Consider the following 19,652-nt stretch of genomic DNA (forward strand, 5'->3'; position numbering starts at 1 on the left):
ATGCCAAGCTGATTCCAATATAATACCACTAATACCACGAATAATATGTAACACATTTGTTTCACGAATTAACCTGTAACAATACTGGTAGGTACGTGCACAGATTTTTTCCTAGGTAACTTAAAAGTCGTTAAAAAGTCTAATTATATTTAAAGAAGATATAATTCCAACAAATTACATTATAAGGCCAATAATGCACAAGTAATACCATTAAAATTTTAGCGTTTTTAACTTGTGTAACATATTTCTTTAACGAATTAACCTGTAACAATAGTGGTAGGTACGCGCACAGATTTTTTCGCTAGGTAACTTATTAAGTCGTTAAACAGGCCTATAAAAGCTATAACAACATAGGTAACTAATATTTATAATTTAATTCGAGTTTTAATCTCAAATAATAAATGTTTTTACTGGTGTATTTCTGAAGTGTTCATTATTAAAAGTAGATATTCTTCAAGTTATGCGAAGTAATAAGTAATGTTTCCGGTGAGACCGCGTATATGTCACCGGATTCTGGTTAGTATAAAGACTTTTTCTATAGAAAGAGTTTTTTCTATATTTTCCTTTCAAAATAAGACTAATTTCTTCTTATTCTTTTAAATATTACAGTGTTTCTTTTTCCTAAAATGTTATACTTAATTTTCGCTTAAAATTAAAAAATCACAAATGGAGGAAAATATACGTTATTGAATAAAGTTTATACAAATCACTTTACCATAACAAAAAAGTAAAAACATGTCATGGCGGAAGATATTCAGGTGGCATTTCACACATTTATCTATTAAAATCGAGATTAAAATAATAAACTTGCGTAACATGTTATACACGAGATAGAAAGTTTCAGAATCGATTAATACGCAATACGCTACGCAGTCAACTTATTCCTATGCGCGGATGAGCGTCTTCAAGACTCTTCCTTCGGCCAGGGTCACGACGCCGCCGAAGAGGAATCGGCCTACGTTTGGCTAAACAGGCTGGACACGGTGGAGTACGATATTGGCGAGTCTGAATATTATAAAAATTTGCAAAGTAAAATATGTTGGAAAAATAATTAGTCCATACATATATAAAAGCTCAAAGGGTTTTTTTGTTGCATCCATCCCGCCGAAAGCGCTTTACCAATCTTGATGATTCTTTTTTTAAATGAAAGGTATATATGTGTAGATTTGTTATGAAGTATTTTTATAGTGCTTAATGGCTATTTCTTTGTGTAAAACGACTAAATACTAAAACATACCTGAAAACACCTACACACAATACCTCCAGAAATAAATTAGTTGTCATTGTCAGTGGTGTGTCAGTTAGATTATATATTACGTTTTTAGATATTTTAGAGTGAGTTGATGCCGCCAGCTTTAGATACATAAATATTAGCACAAAGGTTCGTTTAAACGACATTAGTGAATTAGCTACACAAAGCGATTTTAGGAAATTCATCCTCTTAGAGAGTAAAATTATCTCGGAACAGTTTGTTGTATGAAAATTCCTTACTATTTCGTCTAGAAGAATGAAATCCTACAAAAAGAATTAGAAGAAATTTTTGAAATTCATCAACCAAATGGGTAAAGTTAGTAAAAATTTATATAAAACTTGGTGACGTCTGGATTATACACATAAAAATTGGCACAAAGGTAAAGCGAATTTATGAAATTTATACCCTTAGGGAGTAAAATAGGGAATGAAAGTTTGCTGTACGAAAATGCAATACTATAACATTATAAACCAGACAGTATAAAATTTTATACAAGGGTTTATTTAGTGACATCATAAGGAAATATATCTTCCTCAATTATCCTTCAAAGAATAAAAAATAACCTATAAAGAGAGTATTAGTGCTCTTAATAAATAAAAAAAAGATGAAAAATAAAAAACATCTATATGTTCACTAGCTCTCTATAAAGAAGTAAAAAATCATTTAAATCAATGCATAAACGATTCGAGGTGTAACGCGAACGTAGTTGCGAGAAAAAGCTAGTAATTTATTAAATTATTTTATTTAACTCATTAATTTTCATTGAAAAGGAATTTTTGTAATTCGCCACTATATTAGTTAAAAACTAAGAAACTCATATCAAATTTAAGTTTTGCGATTTTGACTTATACTTTTTATAAAATCTGAACACATTTTAAAAGAAAAAAAGTTTTTGATAATATTTGTGTAGATTGACTACAAGTTGTATAACATAAATTTCTACGACCGGTCTACCTAGTGGTCTGCAGCATCGCCTTGTGGTGCAAACGTGGGCCTGTTAATCTGTGACGTGACGCACAACAGCCAAGAAAAACAGAAGCGTGGCTAAGAATTTAGTAATTTAAAAAAAGTCTTTTAGATACAGTAGTAGGTATTAAAAAGGTTTGTGTTTAAATGGGGTTTGCCTTTAACAGGTAAAAAGTTATATCGTAAAGTGTAACTTTCCGTAAGAATTCTTTATCTGTCATTGATCATGATCTGTCATCATGTTAACCTGATGTTTTGTATGTTATTTTGTTTTTTTCGAGGTTTTTTTTGCTTGCTTGTTTTACGGATAGGTGCGATCGCATAATTATTATTGATAATGTTATATTTAATGTTAACATTACTACTTTTTCAGTGAATCTTTAAATCTGTTTTTTTTTTGTTAAGTTCGTTATTTAAACATATGTATGTAATACACTTATATTAACACTAATCATATTTTTACGTTTTTATTCATCATTTTCAATGCCCCCCCGGTTGCATCTTTGTAAAGGACTGTGAATTTTTTAACTTTAATTAAATGTTTTGATTAAAAGCTTAATTTAATCAAGTTCATCTAAAGACATTGTAGACTTCTTGGACATATCCTGGGCCCGAATTCTGTAACTTAGAAAAAGCTAAGCGGTTTTACACGCTCAGCGTATATAACGTAAACTTTCGCTTAGCGCGCACTTAACTACCGATTTGGGTATTCTGATCTAACGCGCTTAGCGTCTTTACTGATTGTGCTAAGCGATTCGAAAACGGCTACCTTAAATGATCGTTTTGCTTGTCGAACTGTCAGTAAAAATAGAAAAAAACTGATTTTGTGCGTTCCCTTGCCCTTTAGTGAAAACTACTTCTTCTATAAGTTCCTCAATAAGGTAATTGATAATTCTGACTTTGCAGCTATAAATACTGTTCAAAACATCGCAAATGCTGAGAATCGTCTTCAATATTTCCCTCGTATAATAAGAATAATGATATATTCCTAGAAAAAAAGGTTGACATAACTCAACAATAGGTATTGAAATTGAAGTAATTATTGTTTTATCCACATTGGGCTATTTATTACCTGAGAAATTGTGATGCTGCCAATATGTGATCAACGCGTATCCAGAAAACGATTCGCACGACAAGGAGAATACCAAAATCGACTGCTTGGCGTTCAGCTAATCGAATACTTTCGCTATGAAAGTGTAACGTTTTTAAGCCGAAGTTCCAGAATTCTGGCTCTGGTATTTTATCCAGTGGTGTTTAATTACATTTTGTTCTTTAATTCTTTGTTTTAAAAAAGTGATAACAAATTATGGAAGAGGTTACGGTACATTGTTACTCCTGATGTCATTGTCTATCCACATCTAAAGACATATATTGCATTTTGGATACGCCCTAGTATTTCATCTAAAGGTGATTAATTTCTTGTTTTCATTACAATGTTACCCTAATTGCATAGAGTTTTATAGAGGAAAAGCTTCATCGGGGGAAGAACTGTTATCAGAGGAGGATGGGAAATACCCTATTGCCCCTACAACAGGAAAATCCCCATGTACCACACTCACCGGTACGAAAAACGGGCACTTTAAAATTTTCATGTATTTTAAAAATTTATACACTGTGTTCTAATTTCCCGATTTTGATGATTTTTAAGCAATTTGTATATAAATTATTTGACTTTCTATAGTGTCTCTTTCTAAATTAAAATTGAAAATTGCCACCTGTCAATTATACGAGGGAAAACAAAATGTTGATATTTTGGTGAACGTTTGAAACACCCTGTGGTGTACGTTAAAAATCATTTTAACATCTAGATGTATCTTTTCTCGATAATTTGTTTTTTGATTAATCTTATAAGCTTAATTTTTTGGGCGATATTTGCTTTTGAAGAAGACACTAACATTTTTTCGTACTTATATTAAAACCATGCCTTTGCTTTTGTATTGTATTGATTAAGAGTGGGTCCCAGGTGAGACACTCCACTGTGGCCGCGAGGGCCTATTGTGGCTCGCTTTTTACAAGCTCTTTAATAGAAAAAGAGCATTAAAGTTCACCCTCAAGACCCAGCCTTTTAACATAGGCCGTTATGTCCGAGGGTGATATGTCTCCTAGGTCTGATAGGTCTAGCGTGGATTTGCCGTACACATAACGTGCTTCATTGTTTCGTCATCTTCCATACAGAGTCGGCATTAGGCGTCTTCCGCCAGTCCGGCAATGACCCGTGTATATTGCAGTGAGCGTACGTGTTCCATTACTACCAGCCTTTATGAGTTCATCTGTTCTAGGTTTGGATGGCCCTGCTAGGATTGTCTTGGCATGTTCCATTCGGGGACTGTCATACCAGTCCCGAAACGTCGCACCCCTAAAGGTATGATTCTAAATAATATTTTTTTTTCAAAAAATTCAAAATTTAAATAAAAAATTTTCGCGAAAATATCTCATAGTCGTGTTAGGTTAGGGGTTAGTTTCTGGGGTTGAAATAATTTAATTAAACCCGTAAAAATATTTGCACTTATTTAAGACTTACCCTGTATAGTAATAGACTGTATGATGAGTTATAACTCTCTCTTACACACTCCCTTGCATTTTAACTAGTATTTTTATGGAAGATTTTAAATGTAAAGGAGGGTCCACATTTAGTAATATGTTATATAGCATTGCTATTTAACAAGCTACATATCACATGTTAAAAACCGGGGAGCCGTCCACATTATAATTTTCGTAATCATTTGGCGAGAAAGAGGTTCTGCTCGCAGCAGCGGGCGTGCGTAATTATTTTTGAAAAAAGAGAAAGAGAGTCCAGAAAAAAGCGGTTTTGAGTCCGCCATAGTCTACAAGCAAGGTCTAGATATAGTTGAACTCAAATAGCTTACCTTTTCAGGGACACTTATCTTGAGAAATAGCCGATATTCTAGGAGCAGAGACGATTTCAAAGGCGAATCAATCTTCAAGAGAGAGTGAGAGAGATAAGTTAGTCGATTCAGACCTCAAATTGACTGATTTTCGTCGATTAATAGGGATCTAAATGTAATTAGGGCAAATGCCCGGAGTTTGGCGGAAGATTTTTCGTTTTAGGTTGGGTTTATTGAATTCCGGGAATAATTGTGCGAAATACTTTTTATCGATTTCATTAATAGTGTGCAAATTGTTCGAAAGAATAGTGATAATTAAGGATGGACGTAGAAAAATCTTCCGAGATTTTATTTTAAATGCTATTCCCTATACGTTTATTTCTTTTGGTTAAGTTGGCACTAGATTTTTTTAAGAAACCACAGATTAAATTTCTTTCTTTGTAATTTTGGTATTGGCATAAGCAATTTTGAGTCTTGTGTCCCATGAGTGTCTTAAATCTTAGATTTAAAAATATTCTTTATACGTTTATAAAATTTCTACCACTTTACAGTATGTCCCCGGATTGTCTTTACAAGAGGAAAAACTTTTTTATTATTGACATTTTGAAAAAAATGCATTCTTCATAAAAATTTTGGCTTGGGGAAATATAATAAAATAGGAAATACATTTCCCATTTTAGAAAAAACAAAAATTTTTATGAAGAATTCATTTTTCTCAAAATGCCAATAACAAAAAAGTGTTTCCTCTTGTAAAGGCAACATAACATATAACCGGGGACATACTGTTGAACAAATTGCTAAAAAGACAAGGATTTTGATATGCCGGGTGCGTTTTGAGATGAACGGCCTATTTAAAAATGGATATATTTCTTTAAATTCAAAATATTTAGTTTTAAGACACTCTGTATACATAAATAAAATTATTGATTTTTAAAATATTATTCAAAAACTAGGGAGAGGGAAATCATGAGATGACCAGAGATAATAGTTGTTAAATAATAGCTTTTAGGCTACCATTTTTCTAGACGCATTGATGTTATTTTTGGTAAATGATTTCTCATTTTTAACTAATGTTAACTAGAGCATATATTTAAGTTTTTAAAGTTTTTCCTTATTTTTTTCATCTGAGAATTATATCATATAGCATGTGTATGTATTTATTGGAATTGATTATGCTGTGAATAATTTCAGTTTAAAAATAATCTAAATACTATCGACTATCGTTTACTGTTCCTTTGGATTTGGATTTGGATTTGCTTGGATTCTCTGGAATAGTGATCAGAGTTTTCTCTGCCGTGCTCTTTTATTTTAAAAGAATTATTTTTTATTGAATTCCAGGCAGAGTACGGCACTGCTTTCATTTCATTTAATAAAATAAGTAGGGCTATTTACAACTTTAGTATTTCATTTACATAACCTATTCTCCTCAAATTTCCCAAAATATTGCTTCTGTCGAGGCGCATCCGAGGTAAATCACAATAAAAATATTTTTAACACAACGTATAGTACCTACGAGAGCTAGCAACCTCGGAAAAACAAGTAGATATTTTAAGACGTCTGTCTCTTTGATATGTCTTTTACTATGCTCTCTATAACAGCATGCGGCCCGTCTGGCTGCCGGTAAACGTTGCGTTCCCTACTGCGCATTGAAAGAAGATCCTATATTTTTATTAATAGTCCTTTAAATTCAAGTATTGAATATAAATCGAACATGTCTCCATAGCGCAGTGCGTAGAGTTTCCGATTACAAACCGATGATTCAGTTCAGGGCAAAGACTTTTTAATTTTATTTTCATTTATATTCTGATTGTAAAGTATTAAATATTTGTTTTTTTTTTCTACAAACATCAGTAAAAATGTAATTTTTAACGCATGCTATCAGTGCCTAAAATGCGAGCTAAAATGTGACATTATGGTAATCATGTATGATGGTAAAAGTCATTTTTACTTTTAGCACTCGTGCTAAAAGTAAGTCACGTGATTTACTTTTAACACTGAAGCGATAACAATTACCCTAGCAACCATAAACTTATTAATTAACTTAAAACGTAATAATACCTTGATGTATACGAGCATAACCTTGTTTGTAGAAAAAATAGTGTATGTATAATATGTGTGCTAAAAGTGATTTTATTTTGTGGGAAGGGAACCTTCGGCGTCGTGTCCCATCCCTTCAAACACTTATACCATAAATAACTATTTTTTGAATCACCAGAATTATTTAATACTTTACTATCAGAATATAAACGAAAATAAAATAAAAAAGTCTTTACCCAGACCCGGATTCGAACTCTGAATCCTATCGGTTCGTAGTTGGAAACTCTACGCACTGCGCTATGGAGATATGTCCGATATACTAGAAGAGTTATAGGACTAAATTTAAAAAAATATAGGATCTTCTTCCGATGCGCAGTATAGTGAACGCAACGGGTATCGGCAGCCAGACGGGCCGCATGCTGTTCCAGAGACCATATATCAAAGAGCCAGGTGTCTTAAAATACCGTATGATCGAATAAAAACGGCGTCAACGATGGCTATGAAATGAAGATCGCTGTCATTTTATATGTAAAATTGTATGGGAAATGTCATCGATCGTCATTTCCAAGCCAACTGGACGCCGTTTTTTTTCGATCATACGGTACTTTCTAGAAAACGTCTCTTAGACTATTAGGTTACTTTATTTCATTTAAATAGTTTGTTATTCAGTTGGCCAAAATATTACCTGTTCAGCTTAGTTGAGTGACACTGGGTTGTTACACTACAGTCTCAAAAGTGGCTCACCCCTATAAGCTTTATATTTTTTAGATAAAAAACGAGATTTAGTCTATTATATCAATCCTAATTTATATATGTCATATACTAATGACATAAATTAGGATTGATTGACTTATTGAATTTTTCGGTCTCTTCCTGTTTTACTGGAAATGACTACAATTTCGCACTACGGCCGAACCGCTTGGAAGTAGTGCGAGGTGTATAAGATGCCGAAGTAGCTTAACAGCCGTTCCAAAATACTCATCGCAATCTTATTAGAATATTTTGAATGGGTATATGTCCGTTAAGTGGCTGTTAAGAAAGTGAGTTTTGTTGATGTAAATAATAACTGTTTATATATTCATTTTTTTTCCTATAAAATGTTGATTAAAAAAAATATGTAAAAGTGGGCAACGCTGTGCCGGTCAAGCTTAATCACGTATCTAAAAGTTTATTTGGTATGATCTATACACGTTCACATTATCTAAACGCCTATAAATTAATTAAACTCATCAATTCAGATAATTTAACGTTTGTGAGATAATTTTACTTGTAATATCGTTCAGAATGGCTGTAATTATTAAAACATATTAATGCTAACGAATTATTAATTTTACTGCCGATCCTGTTAGAATTCCTTGATATAAATTGCTTCGTCGGTCCTTCTGAGTAAAGATACTAATTGAATGGTTAATTATTGAAATTAACAACCCCAATCTACTGTCAGAAAATGTGATAAGTGGCTAGGAAAATGTTAAAGTTGGATTTAAATCGTTCTAAAGAGAAAAATGTTTGATTGGAAGTTTACTTTAGTTAGGGAGTAGTTATTTTTCCAAACTTGTACGATTATAGCTGATTACTTTACTTACTTTACTTTACAGTGGACAGTCAATTATTACAAAATAAGCGTGCTTGACGCATGATACAAAGAAAACAAGGTATGATATTGCGCAGGTTGGTCACTACGTTATAGGTGATAACGGCACCATTGGTCAGCAAGCACCGCGCGCCAATTTCAAATCGTCAAACTGATGACATAATAAATGTGAAATTGACTTTTCAAATGTCATGCTCAATGATTTGACATAACTTTTGAAGTTATGCTCTAATTCTTCCGTATTTTAGGTCTTTATTTATTAGTGGCAATTGAACATGATACAAAGAAAACAAGGTATGATCTATAGCGGCTCTAATTTTGTTCACTTCGCGCATACCACCTGTGACGTCATACGCCATACAAAAAAATAACAACTAATTAAAAATACCTAAAATACGGAAGCATTAGGATATAACCTTAAAAGTTATGTCAAATTGTTGAGCTTGACATTTAAAAAGTAATTTTCACATTATTATGTGTCATCAGTTTAACGATTTGAAATTGGCGCGCGGAGCTTGCCGACCAATGGTGCAGTTAGCACCTGTGACGTAGTGACCCAACCTGCCCAATATCATAACTTGTTTTATTTGTATCATGGCAATTGAACAATAAGGATTTTTTTATATGGCGTAGTAACGTCACAGGTGATATGCGCAAACTGAACGAAATTGGAGCCGCTATCGATCATACTTTGTTTTCTTTGTATCATGTGCTTGACGTGAGCTGTCAATTGCGGAAAATGACACTTTGATAATTATTCTCCTATTCGGAGTGGAGACGAACCCAACAAATCCTTAGATCTAATAAACTTCGTGAATGAAGCTACTCCATATGTATATTACACATGACTTTGTTTATGGGACTTCCACATACATTTTTCTATTTATTTCTTTCTAGAACAAGATTATCATATAAGTCTATCCTTCTCTCTGAATACGCTACTGAGCATGCGCAGAACAATATTAAAATGATATTAAACGTAAATGCTAACTTGGAACGTTTTTTCGTTGCGTTGACAATTACTAAAAATATGGAGCATTAAAAATGTTTAAACAAGATATAACTGATACCTGTATTTATTATTTTGAAAATATTTGTTATATTGTTTCAACATGCTTTTTATATAAATTTTATACAAAAATTATCATATAATAATATTTTGTTTTAAATGTTTTAAAATACTACCTTGGAAAATATCTATGATGAATATGAACATAATATGGACAACACATATATTCAGTAACCAGGGAAACATCAAAATATGTTTTGACTTTTCAATGTCAAAACATATTTTAATAAAAAAAAAAAAAAATTAATGTTGCTTTTTGTGCTTTTTGCATATTGTTTGATCCGTGATAATAAAGAGTTTATTAGAATTTCTGACAATATTTTAGATTTGCGTTCTTTGTGAAAGTTTGTTGTTAGAGTGTATTTAGCGCGTAAATAGACATTATGACTATAATAAATGTATTCTGTCCGCAATAGGAAAACAGTCTTATTCTTAAAAGACCCCCACAATACTAAAATTATGAAAACCTCTGAAGTTTGTTCCATATTTTCAATAAACAAGATATATGTATTTCAAATCATTTTTTAAACCGACTCTTCTTCAGCGAGATATATATTTGTGTTAACTTAATCAATATTAAGAACATTATTAGGTAAGAAAAGCACAAAAGAATTACTTTCAGACACTTAAAAACACTGGAGAATATTGGTTTATAAAATATATAGCATTAAGAATTTATTTTTCAATATAGCATATTGCTCATTAAGGGCTTAATGAACCATTACAAAAATAAGCTGCAGTGCTATAGACCTTTTTTAAAACCTACAATATTATTCTGTAGCTGGCTAAAGGAAGGCTCTAAATCAAGACCCCAGGCAATTAGTTTTATTGTACTTCATAAATTAGATGATTCTGTTTCTTATCTACCAGTGCAGTGGCGCAGTTCCAAATTATTACGATCTGAAAAAGATGTAACCATAGAAATAGTTTAAATTATTACCTGTTTTACTTCTTATACAGTATGTCTCCGAATTGTCTGTCTTTACAAGAGGAACAAATTATTTATAATTGACATTTTGATAAAAATGCATTCTTCATAAAAAAATTGCTTCTTCTAAAATGGTTAATCTTTGTTTATACTTTTCCAAATTTCCATACCGATTTAGAGAAAATTAAAAAAACTTGAAAATATTATTGAATTTTTTCCTAGAATTCAAAAAGTCCTAAAATTCAAAAGGCGTTTCTGTGGTAATATAATTTCAATTTTATTCTTTGATTCTTGATATAAGGAGTATATCAAAAACCTAAGTTATTATTAATTTTGATTAACGTCATATTTTTTGCTCTTATTATATTATCACATTTTCCGATAACTATTATCACCCTTTCCGTAGCATTGAACCAAATAAATTTTATCTTTTTTGACATTTTTAAACCAGCAAAAATATGACGAATTATGAAAAATACATTTTTCCCAAAACGTCAATAATTTAAACACTAAAAGTGTTTCCTCTTGTAAAGACAATCCGGGGACGTACTGTAGATTTTTTTTATTATTTGCTAAGAAAAATGTCATACGCTGTCAAAGGTCACTGTCAAATGTCACAGATATTGGTATAAAGCTTTGAATAAAAAATTATTAAGGAAGAAGAATATCAAAAAACTTGGTGACTTAAATTCCGCTTTATCAGTGTGCAGTTCTAATTTTATTCAAGACTTGCGAAAGTATAACGTAGGTTAGACACAAGAATTTGTTGTTTTATTTAACGTTGTTAATAAATGTTAGCAGTTATTAAAATTATTGTTATAAAAATATGTATTTCTAATAAAAATAGATAAGTTATAGTAATTATGCAATAACATCAGATAACGCTACAGAAGCACGTAAGTCAAATAGACGTATCTAAATTATTTTTACCAGGTAAGTAGCAAATAAAATAAAATATGCAGGAAAAAAATACATTATTAGCGAAATTATTATATTATATTACATTACATAATTTGGAGTGGTCAGAATTAAAATTGATCAAGTCCAATTTCCTACTATTTTAGGATAATCGTCTTTATACGTTATAAATATTGTTTTTTTTCAGTAGAGAAATGAATGAAGTCATACTTCAGGCATTAAGCAGCTATAGCCTGTTTCTGTTTGGTTTCTGAATATCCTGTTGAATCCTTTCTGAAGTGAAGTGGATCAAGTCCATAAAATTTAACGCTGTGCGCGATTTTAACACATATGCTAAAGTTTAGAGCTAAGAAAATATTTTTTTGATAAAATGGATGCAATGAAACATAGTCTGAACTATTTGTACCAAGTGAATCAGATTATCAGCCATCTGATAGGTTTGATTCTATCGATTCTGAAAGTATAGTTTAATTTAACATTATTTTCACTCTTACATCAATAAGTTAGGCTGTTTTTTCTTACAAATACTTAGATATCTGACATGTTGTTGATCTGAATAAAACTGCACGAGGAAGAAAAATCTTATCATTTAATATAGACGTAACGTAACACACTCTAAAAGGCAACACATGAAAGTTCTTCTTCCCTTTATCTCGCCTATACCGGGTGCGTCTCAAAAGTGGCTCACCCCTATGCCTTTTTTTATTTTTTTGAGATTTGGTACACGAGTACATGACATAAATTAGGATTGATTATAGGTCTGTTCTCAGAAAAATCCCTGACTAGTCAGCGCGTTTTTTATTGGTTAAAATGCGTAGAAACCCCCCTGATTGTTAGTCTTGTTTCTACACATTTCAACCAATAAGAAACGCGCTGACTAATCAGGGATTCTTCTGAGAACAGACCTATAATCAATCCTAATTTATGTGTACCAAATCTCAAAAAAATAAAAAAAGTTATAGGGGTTAGCCACTTTTGAGACGCACCCGGTATAGGCGAGATAAAGGGAAGAAGAACTTTCATGTGTTGCCTTTTAGAGTGTGTTACGTTACGTCTATATGAAATGATAATTCTATGACACTCTTTCATTTCCGGTTAAACAAGTGATCGAAAACAATTGAATACGTCAATTAATCCTAATTTATGTCATACCGTGCTGGCAACTGTTAAGGTGTACGCGCCCTGAATCAACTCAACTTTTTAACACATAACAGGCCATAACTCAAGAACCACTTTAGATATTGAAACTTTTTTTTATTTCCAAGATCGGATATTTTACAATATGTTTACATAAGAAAAATTCGATAAGGTTATTTTTTCCATTCAAAAATTGTAAACAATCCATCCATTTACTTTTAGAGCATAGCAATTTTCAGCAATCGTGTAATTTTTTTATTGATAAAGATTTTCACATACTGTCTACAAAGAAAATACAGCAGAAATATTAACAAAGTTCTTGAAGAAACTACAATCTATTATTTCTAATAGATTTCGGGATATCGATATTTGAATTCAGAGTTCTAATAGCGCGACCACTATCAAATTCCCCCAATTCCACTTATTTTTAAAAATGCAAGGTTTCTAGCTTGCACTTAAAAAATTCAAGCTATAGGGAAAATTACAACGACTCGTTAATAAATAAACAAATTAAGTATCACGAGACGTAATTAAATCGTGAAACTGAACGCATGACGTACACTTTTCCCTAGAACTTTAAGTACTGACAGAGGTATTTATTGGGTCGACCGGTCAACTGCGACAAATCTGCTATATCCCCTTCCACGTCTCTTAGCGATGTGCACAGTTTCTCGGTTTATTTCATACGTTTGGCAACGTGTTTACTGTCCTCTCTTTGTTCAGTACATTATAATTCCATTGTACTCTTCTTACATACGGAAATCTCGACCCAAGACTAACCTTTGCCAGCCCTTAGTATACTAACATACCAAATCTCGTTTTTTTTATCTGAAAAAATAAAAAAGTTATAGGGGTGAGCCACTTTTGAGACTCACCCAGTATAATATATTTTTTATAAAAATCGAAGAAAACATCACTATTGATAGACAATAATTATGAAATCAACAAATTCCTTAATGACGAAGAAGAATGTACCGATGAACCAATTTCTATCTAAAATTTCAAATATTTTCAGAGATACAATGGTTCAAGTCCAAAAAAGTCCAAACGTTAACGGTTTTTGTCGACGTACCTGTTTAAAAAAAAACTAAAGTGTTCTCGAATAGTTGCATTTAAATATTTTAAGTTGATTTTTCTATATTCTTTGTATTTTTTCGCTTCCGATGACGGAAAGAGATAAACTTTCCGAAACGTTAAGCATTTTTTTTTTCGTTCGGCAAATTTGTTTATCAGTGAACTTAACTTTTGACGAGTAGTTTCCGTTGGATAACCGCAGCAGGGTTTACAAAAAATAACTATTTTATTTTGTAGATTTTCTTACAGTGGCGAAATATCCATATAGGATTTTTTTGGAGAGATGAATCCGCCACATAGGTAGGTATAGACATTTTTTAAAAAACTTTAACTCTCATTTTCTTTATAATTATCTTCTAGGATTTGATCCAGTCCACTTCTGAACCCCTCATTTATATGTTTTCTACACGTATGTATATGTCGGATAATTTATAATTTAGCGATTAAATGTTAGACGTGGCAACATCTTTTATATTATCAAAATAAAGTTTCTTTGTATTTTTGAAAAAAAGGTGACGCAATCGAAATATCAACTGCAAAAACGTAGTCTCGAGTCCGGCTAGGGGGCCCAGCAGAGAAAAGGGAAGGGCAGAATAGAATTGGTACGCGGCGTGACTGGTAGTTAGACCTAGTGATACGCTCGGACCCGTGAATTCGTTCGCACCTTTGAGTTGTTTGCTCTCTGTTTACTTTTACTTTTGTCATTTAATGGATTTGGTTGAGAATCCGGATAATATTAATTTTAAAAAACCCCGTACTCCGACATCAGAAGTGTGGAATAATGAACTTACTAGCATAAGCTTTTGAGTGGCATGGCGAAACTTGGAGGATGCATTTGAATAAGATAAGTACACAGTTTCTAATTAAGTTTACAGAACAAAAGTATTGGTTGCCTGTTTGTGGTTTCGGAAGAGTACGAAAAGTTAATAGTTCAGTTAATTAAAATGCCGCCAACGTCCAGATTTAGAGCCCAAACCGATAGCAATGTTACGGAGGAAAACATTACAATAGCTATCGTTAAAGCAAGTATCTTCTGCATTATTTCATACCAGAATCAGAATGGTTGTTTAGAATATCAGCCACAAGACAGACAGACGGACAGACGGACAGACGGACAGACGGACAGACAGACAGAGAGACAGACAGACGGACAGACAGACAGACAGACACCATGAAAATATTAATATATATTATATATTTATTTTGTATTTAGGTCATTTATGATCCAAATAACTAATTTTGAGTGAAATTAAAAAAAAAATTGCCGATCTTAATAGCCTACCATACCTGTTGGTATGGTCGGCTAATAATCGTCCATTAAAGATTATGCTTTATGTTCTTGAGTGCGATTATTTAAAGCAGGATATAATGTTTGGTCGTGTAATTGTTAGTCAGGGCTTTGGTATAAACATTACTTTAAAAATTTCGAGTATTTTTAAAATCGATATTATCAATATTTGTGAGTATAGGTCAATCATAAATATTTTTTAAATTAAATAATATTAATAGTGAAAATATTAATATAAGTTAAATAAAACTGTTAACAAAAAAGTAGATGTGTTAATATCTACTTTTTTGTTAACAGTTTTATTTAACTTTCATATAAATGTGAAAATTGCTATATCTTTTATCGAATTACGGCAAAACTGATAAAAAACCGCATAACATGTGATATATTTTTGAAATCTGAAATATATGCTAATCAAATAATATACTTCCAATATACAAGGTGTTCCATTAAGTCCCATATTAAGCCATAAAACTTAGTAGTAGAAACCCTACAATTTAATTTTTAGTGAACGTTCTATCTTCAAAGTTTTACTACAAGTTAAAAGTTGAAACAAAATAAAATGAAAGCACTGTATGTACAGGTGAAGCTAATAAAACGTGTTAGTTTTTTTTTAAATTCGTTTATAAAACTTTTTTCCCTACTATCAAACACGACACTGGTGTACACTTTCCCGATTTTATTCTTTTCCCTGCCATGCAAATGGCCCATTTACCTGAAGCTAACGTAACGGGCGAAGAAAAATATTCTATGGTCGCGTTAGAATTACTAAATAGTGGTTACTTTGTCACCTCCTCCCTACCCTATTCTCCCCTATTCCCTGTCCCTTCCTGTTCTTCCCGCGAAGCGCGGCACGGAATCCCAATGGAGCCATATTCCGATTCCCAGAGTTCCGAATCCAAAAAAAAAATAAATAAATAGATACCCCAGTCTAAACTGAAATAAAAAGCTAAAAATGAACGCTTTACTGTGCAGTTGTGGCGTTTTTTTTTCGGGCTAATTCAAAATCGATAGATCGCTTTTAGGAGCGTTTTAAAAATAAACAATCGCCAGAATACTGAAAGCTCGACAAATACTGTTCTTCGGTTATTTTTGAAGTCTTGTCAATATTTGTAGAGGTTAGCTAAGTTTTGAAGGTATGTCAGTGGAAAGAAGCACTGACCTCTGAGGTTTTTTTGTTTTATTATAACGGGCCCTTTCTCACGAAGAGATTTAACTGACAAAATTTTAAAAATTGAGATATTCTGCGGTTTAAATGTTGTCATATAACTCAAACTATGGTCTCACGAGATGGCATATCTACATTACTAATAGTTTTATGTAGTTTTTTACTAATAGCTTTAAAACTAACCCGTTTTCGTTTTTTCGCTCTTAGTCCAATCACTTTAGATTTAGTCAACAAAAAAAATTAGAGGGTCGGAACTTTTAACGCAGTTAGTTTCTATTTAACAAGTAGATGATAAAATCTTGTACATACAGGGTGCGCCTAAAAAGTGGCTCACCCCTATACCTTTTTTATTTTTTCATATAAAAAAACGAGATTTGGTATGTTAGTATATGACATAAATTAGGATTGATTGACGTACTAAATTTTTTTTGGTCACTATCTGTTTCACCGGAAATTACAACAACTTTTGATTATTTAATAACACCCTCGGTATTTTTTTTTACTTTATTTGATAGAAAATGAAACTCTGAATAGAATAACGTATCATATGTCAACTTTTGACATTTTCGCATATGGTTTAGTTGAAATTGTCTCATGCGTTTCATAACGACAATTTAACTCGAAATACGAAGTGTGTGGTACAAAATTATTCGTAAAAAAATGTCTTTTCCAAATATGCTAATGAGCCACCTTCGTTCTATTTGATAAATTTGAGATATTATTAAAAATACGATTTGGACATCTTTTAACCGGCCAGGGTAAGACACGAAAAACATTAGATGATGAAATCTATTTTTCCAAGGCTCCTTGATTAAAAATTAGTGTTTTTAACCAGCGATGCGACTAGATTGAAATTTAAAATACGATTTTTGTAAGTGTGAAAGTCTGACTATTGAAAGTGTCATTTTTTATCGAATTAAGTAAAAATATACCTTGGGTTCCATTTAAAAACCAAGGGGCAGTATATTTCGACCCCAGAAACACGATTATGAGGTTTTTTCGCGAAAAAAGTTTTAGTTTTTAGTGAGATTTTTAGTTAAAAAACATAAGTTTTTGATAATATGGCAACATATGTAGATTAAATTTAAAAGAAAGAAAACCCAGAAAAGATCCAATGGTTCTCAAAATTTAAGTAAAAAATATTTTTTTTGGAAATTTTCAAACTAAAATAACTTAAGCTTATTTTGAACTTGTTCGAAAAACGGCAAAGAGAAAATATATTTCTTTCATCGATATCTACCAGCCCTAAAAATATTTGCACTTATTTAAGACTCACCTTGTATATCGAAAAACTATGGTTATATATAATTCGTCTCTTTATATTTAATAATATATTTTTCGAAATAACATTCTTTTAAGCACTAGTATCTAAAAGTGACATTTGTTTAGGCCCTAGTACCTAAAAGTAAAAAAAAAGTTATATCATGGTGCGAAGCCTCAAATATTTACTCCACAGAGTTGACGGCTTTAAGGTAGTGGATAACTTCAGGAAATAGGCTAGCAATACCTTTTCTGTGAAATTATCAACATGTTTTTCTTTGATCCAGGTTTCAAAGTTGTTGTAGGTGGTCTCGTATAAGTTTTTCGACTTCTCGGGCACTAACGTGGATAGCGCAGTGTCAGCAGCTTATTGAATACCCAAAGACTCGTCATTATTACTCATTTTTTCACAAAAAATTGTAGGAAATACGGCGACGTTTGAACCTGACAGAACTTTGTCATTAAACAGTGCATAAACAATGTCTTAGAAACCGATTACCAGAACATTTTAAAAAATGTTTAAAAATAAATAATAATAATAGCATGAAAATTTCAAATTATCCGCTTTCACAAAAAATCTTGTATGAAATTTGTTGCGAAAAGAGTGTTTTAAGCACTCGACGCATTGTCTACAATTTTGCGTCCCGTGCTTAAAACACATTCATTTCGCAACTTGTGACATAAATAGCTATTTCGTATTTTGGTGCTTACATGTAAAAGCGCCTTTTTTATGCCTATAGGCGTTAAAATTACTTTTTTATATTGACAGTCATATGAATGAAAAATAAAATTTAATACAAACATACAAGTTAAGTTTGTTGCACTTAGCTCTGTAGCACTCGTGCCTTAAACAGCTAAACTTTTTCACACCTAAAACAAAACCCTCTTAATTTGCATTATCAAGTTTTAAAATACCCCCTCGCTAAGTAGTCCTATTACCTCGAGAACTTTACTACGACAAATGATTTATGGCGTAAACTATAGCGCACTCCCCTCAACCGACCCTAAACCACTCCAAGGGGGTGCTCATGGGAGAACATGCATCATATTAAACGCTGAACGGTGCAGCTCGGTATTGCGGTCCTTTTAAGGCGGCTACGTGACAAATTTAGAGAGAATAAGAAGCGGAGACCACCAAATGGCCCATATTCTTTTACGTCCAGTCTCGAAAGGTCTCTATTTGTTCTACAGAGCATACAGGGTGGTCCGAATTGTATTTGGGACACTTCGGCAGTATATTCTATCGATAAAAATAAGTAAAAAAGTTCATATAAATGTATGTCCTAAAATGCTTCGTTTCGGTCATACAGGGTGTAGAAATTTTATTTTTATTTAAATTTTTTCCAAATAATTTCTTAACAAATGTTAATATTTGGATGAAAATTGGTGTATGAATAACTTTTAATATGTGAGATTTGATTTCAATGGCAATATGACTCCTACTTGTAAGGGATGCCTCATAAATTTGTTTTTATTAGTTTTGTTTATAGAAATATTTTTAAATGTATTATTGGTCCAAAGATAGATAGTGTAAAACCTTCAAACTATTGTACTATTTATGATGTATATTGTATTATTATATGATGGCGTAGAGCGTCTAGCACTCTCACCATAGTAGTACGTTTTGTACTCAAATGCTATTCTCTGCTTTTCGTTGGTCAGATCGAGGGTTACAGCAAAGTCGACCTGACGATGGAGAAAAATCTCCGAAACCGGTTGTCGAATGGGTGTTCCCTTTCGTTTCTCCTTACGTCTCACGTGCTGTACGATGGAGCCTCTACTCGTGCTGCGGCCAACGCATAAAACACTCATTTTCTCTAATTCGGCTAGCGAAGACATATCTTCGATACAACCTAACCTAGTCATATTAAAATGTGTAATATCTGTAATACATTTGACGAAAATATCTTTGGATGAAAAATCCCCGTTTATGTATTGAAAATTTATTCGTGTTAAACATAGGATAAATAATAAAAATAAAATATCTTTTATAGGTACTGAATGTGTCCTATGATCGAAAAAAGTCGTTTAGTTGACTTGGAAATGACGATTATTGACATTTACAATAATATTTTACATATATGAGATAACAGCGATCTTCATTTCCAAGACAAC

At 32.1% G+C, this 19,652-nt stretch overlaps 1 protein-coding gene across 1 annotated transcript in view; it reads right to left on the minus strand.

The window, feature by feature from the left end:
- LOC115889338 (neurotrimin-like) overlaps positions 1-19,652 on the minus strand; it is a 302,596-nt gene that overhangs the window by 100,464 nt on the left and 182,480 nt on the right. The gene's annotated exons all lie outside the window — the stretch shown is intronic.

The sequence above is a fragment of the Sitophilus oryzae genome, unplaced genomic scaffold (assembly GCF_002938485.1).
Source record: "Sitophilus oryzae breed Bouriz unplaced genomic scaffold, Soryzae_2.0 scaffold_813_pilon_pilon, whole genome shotgun sequence".
Classification (NCBI taxonomy): domain Eukaryota; kingdom Metazoa; phylum Arthropoda; class Insecta; order Coleoptera; family Curculionidae; genus Sitophilus; species Sitophilus oryzae.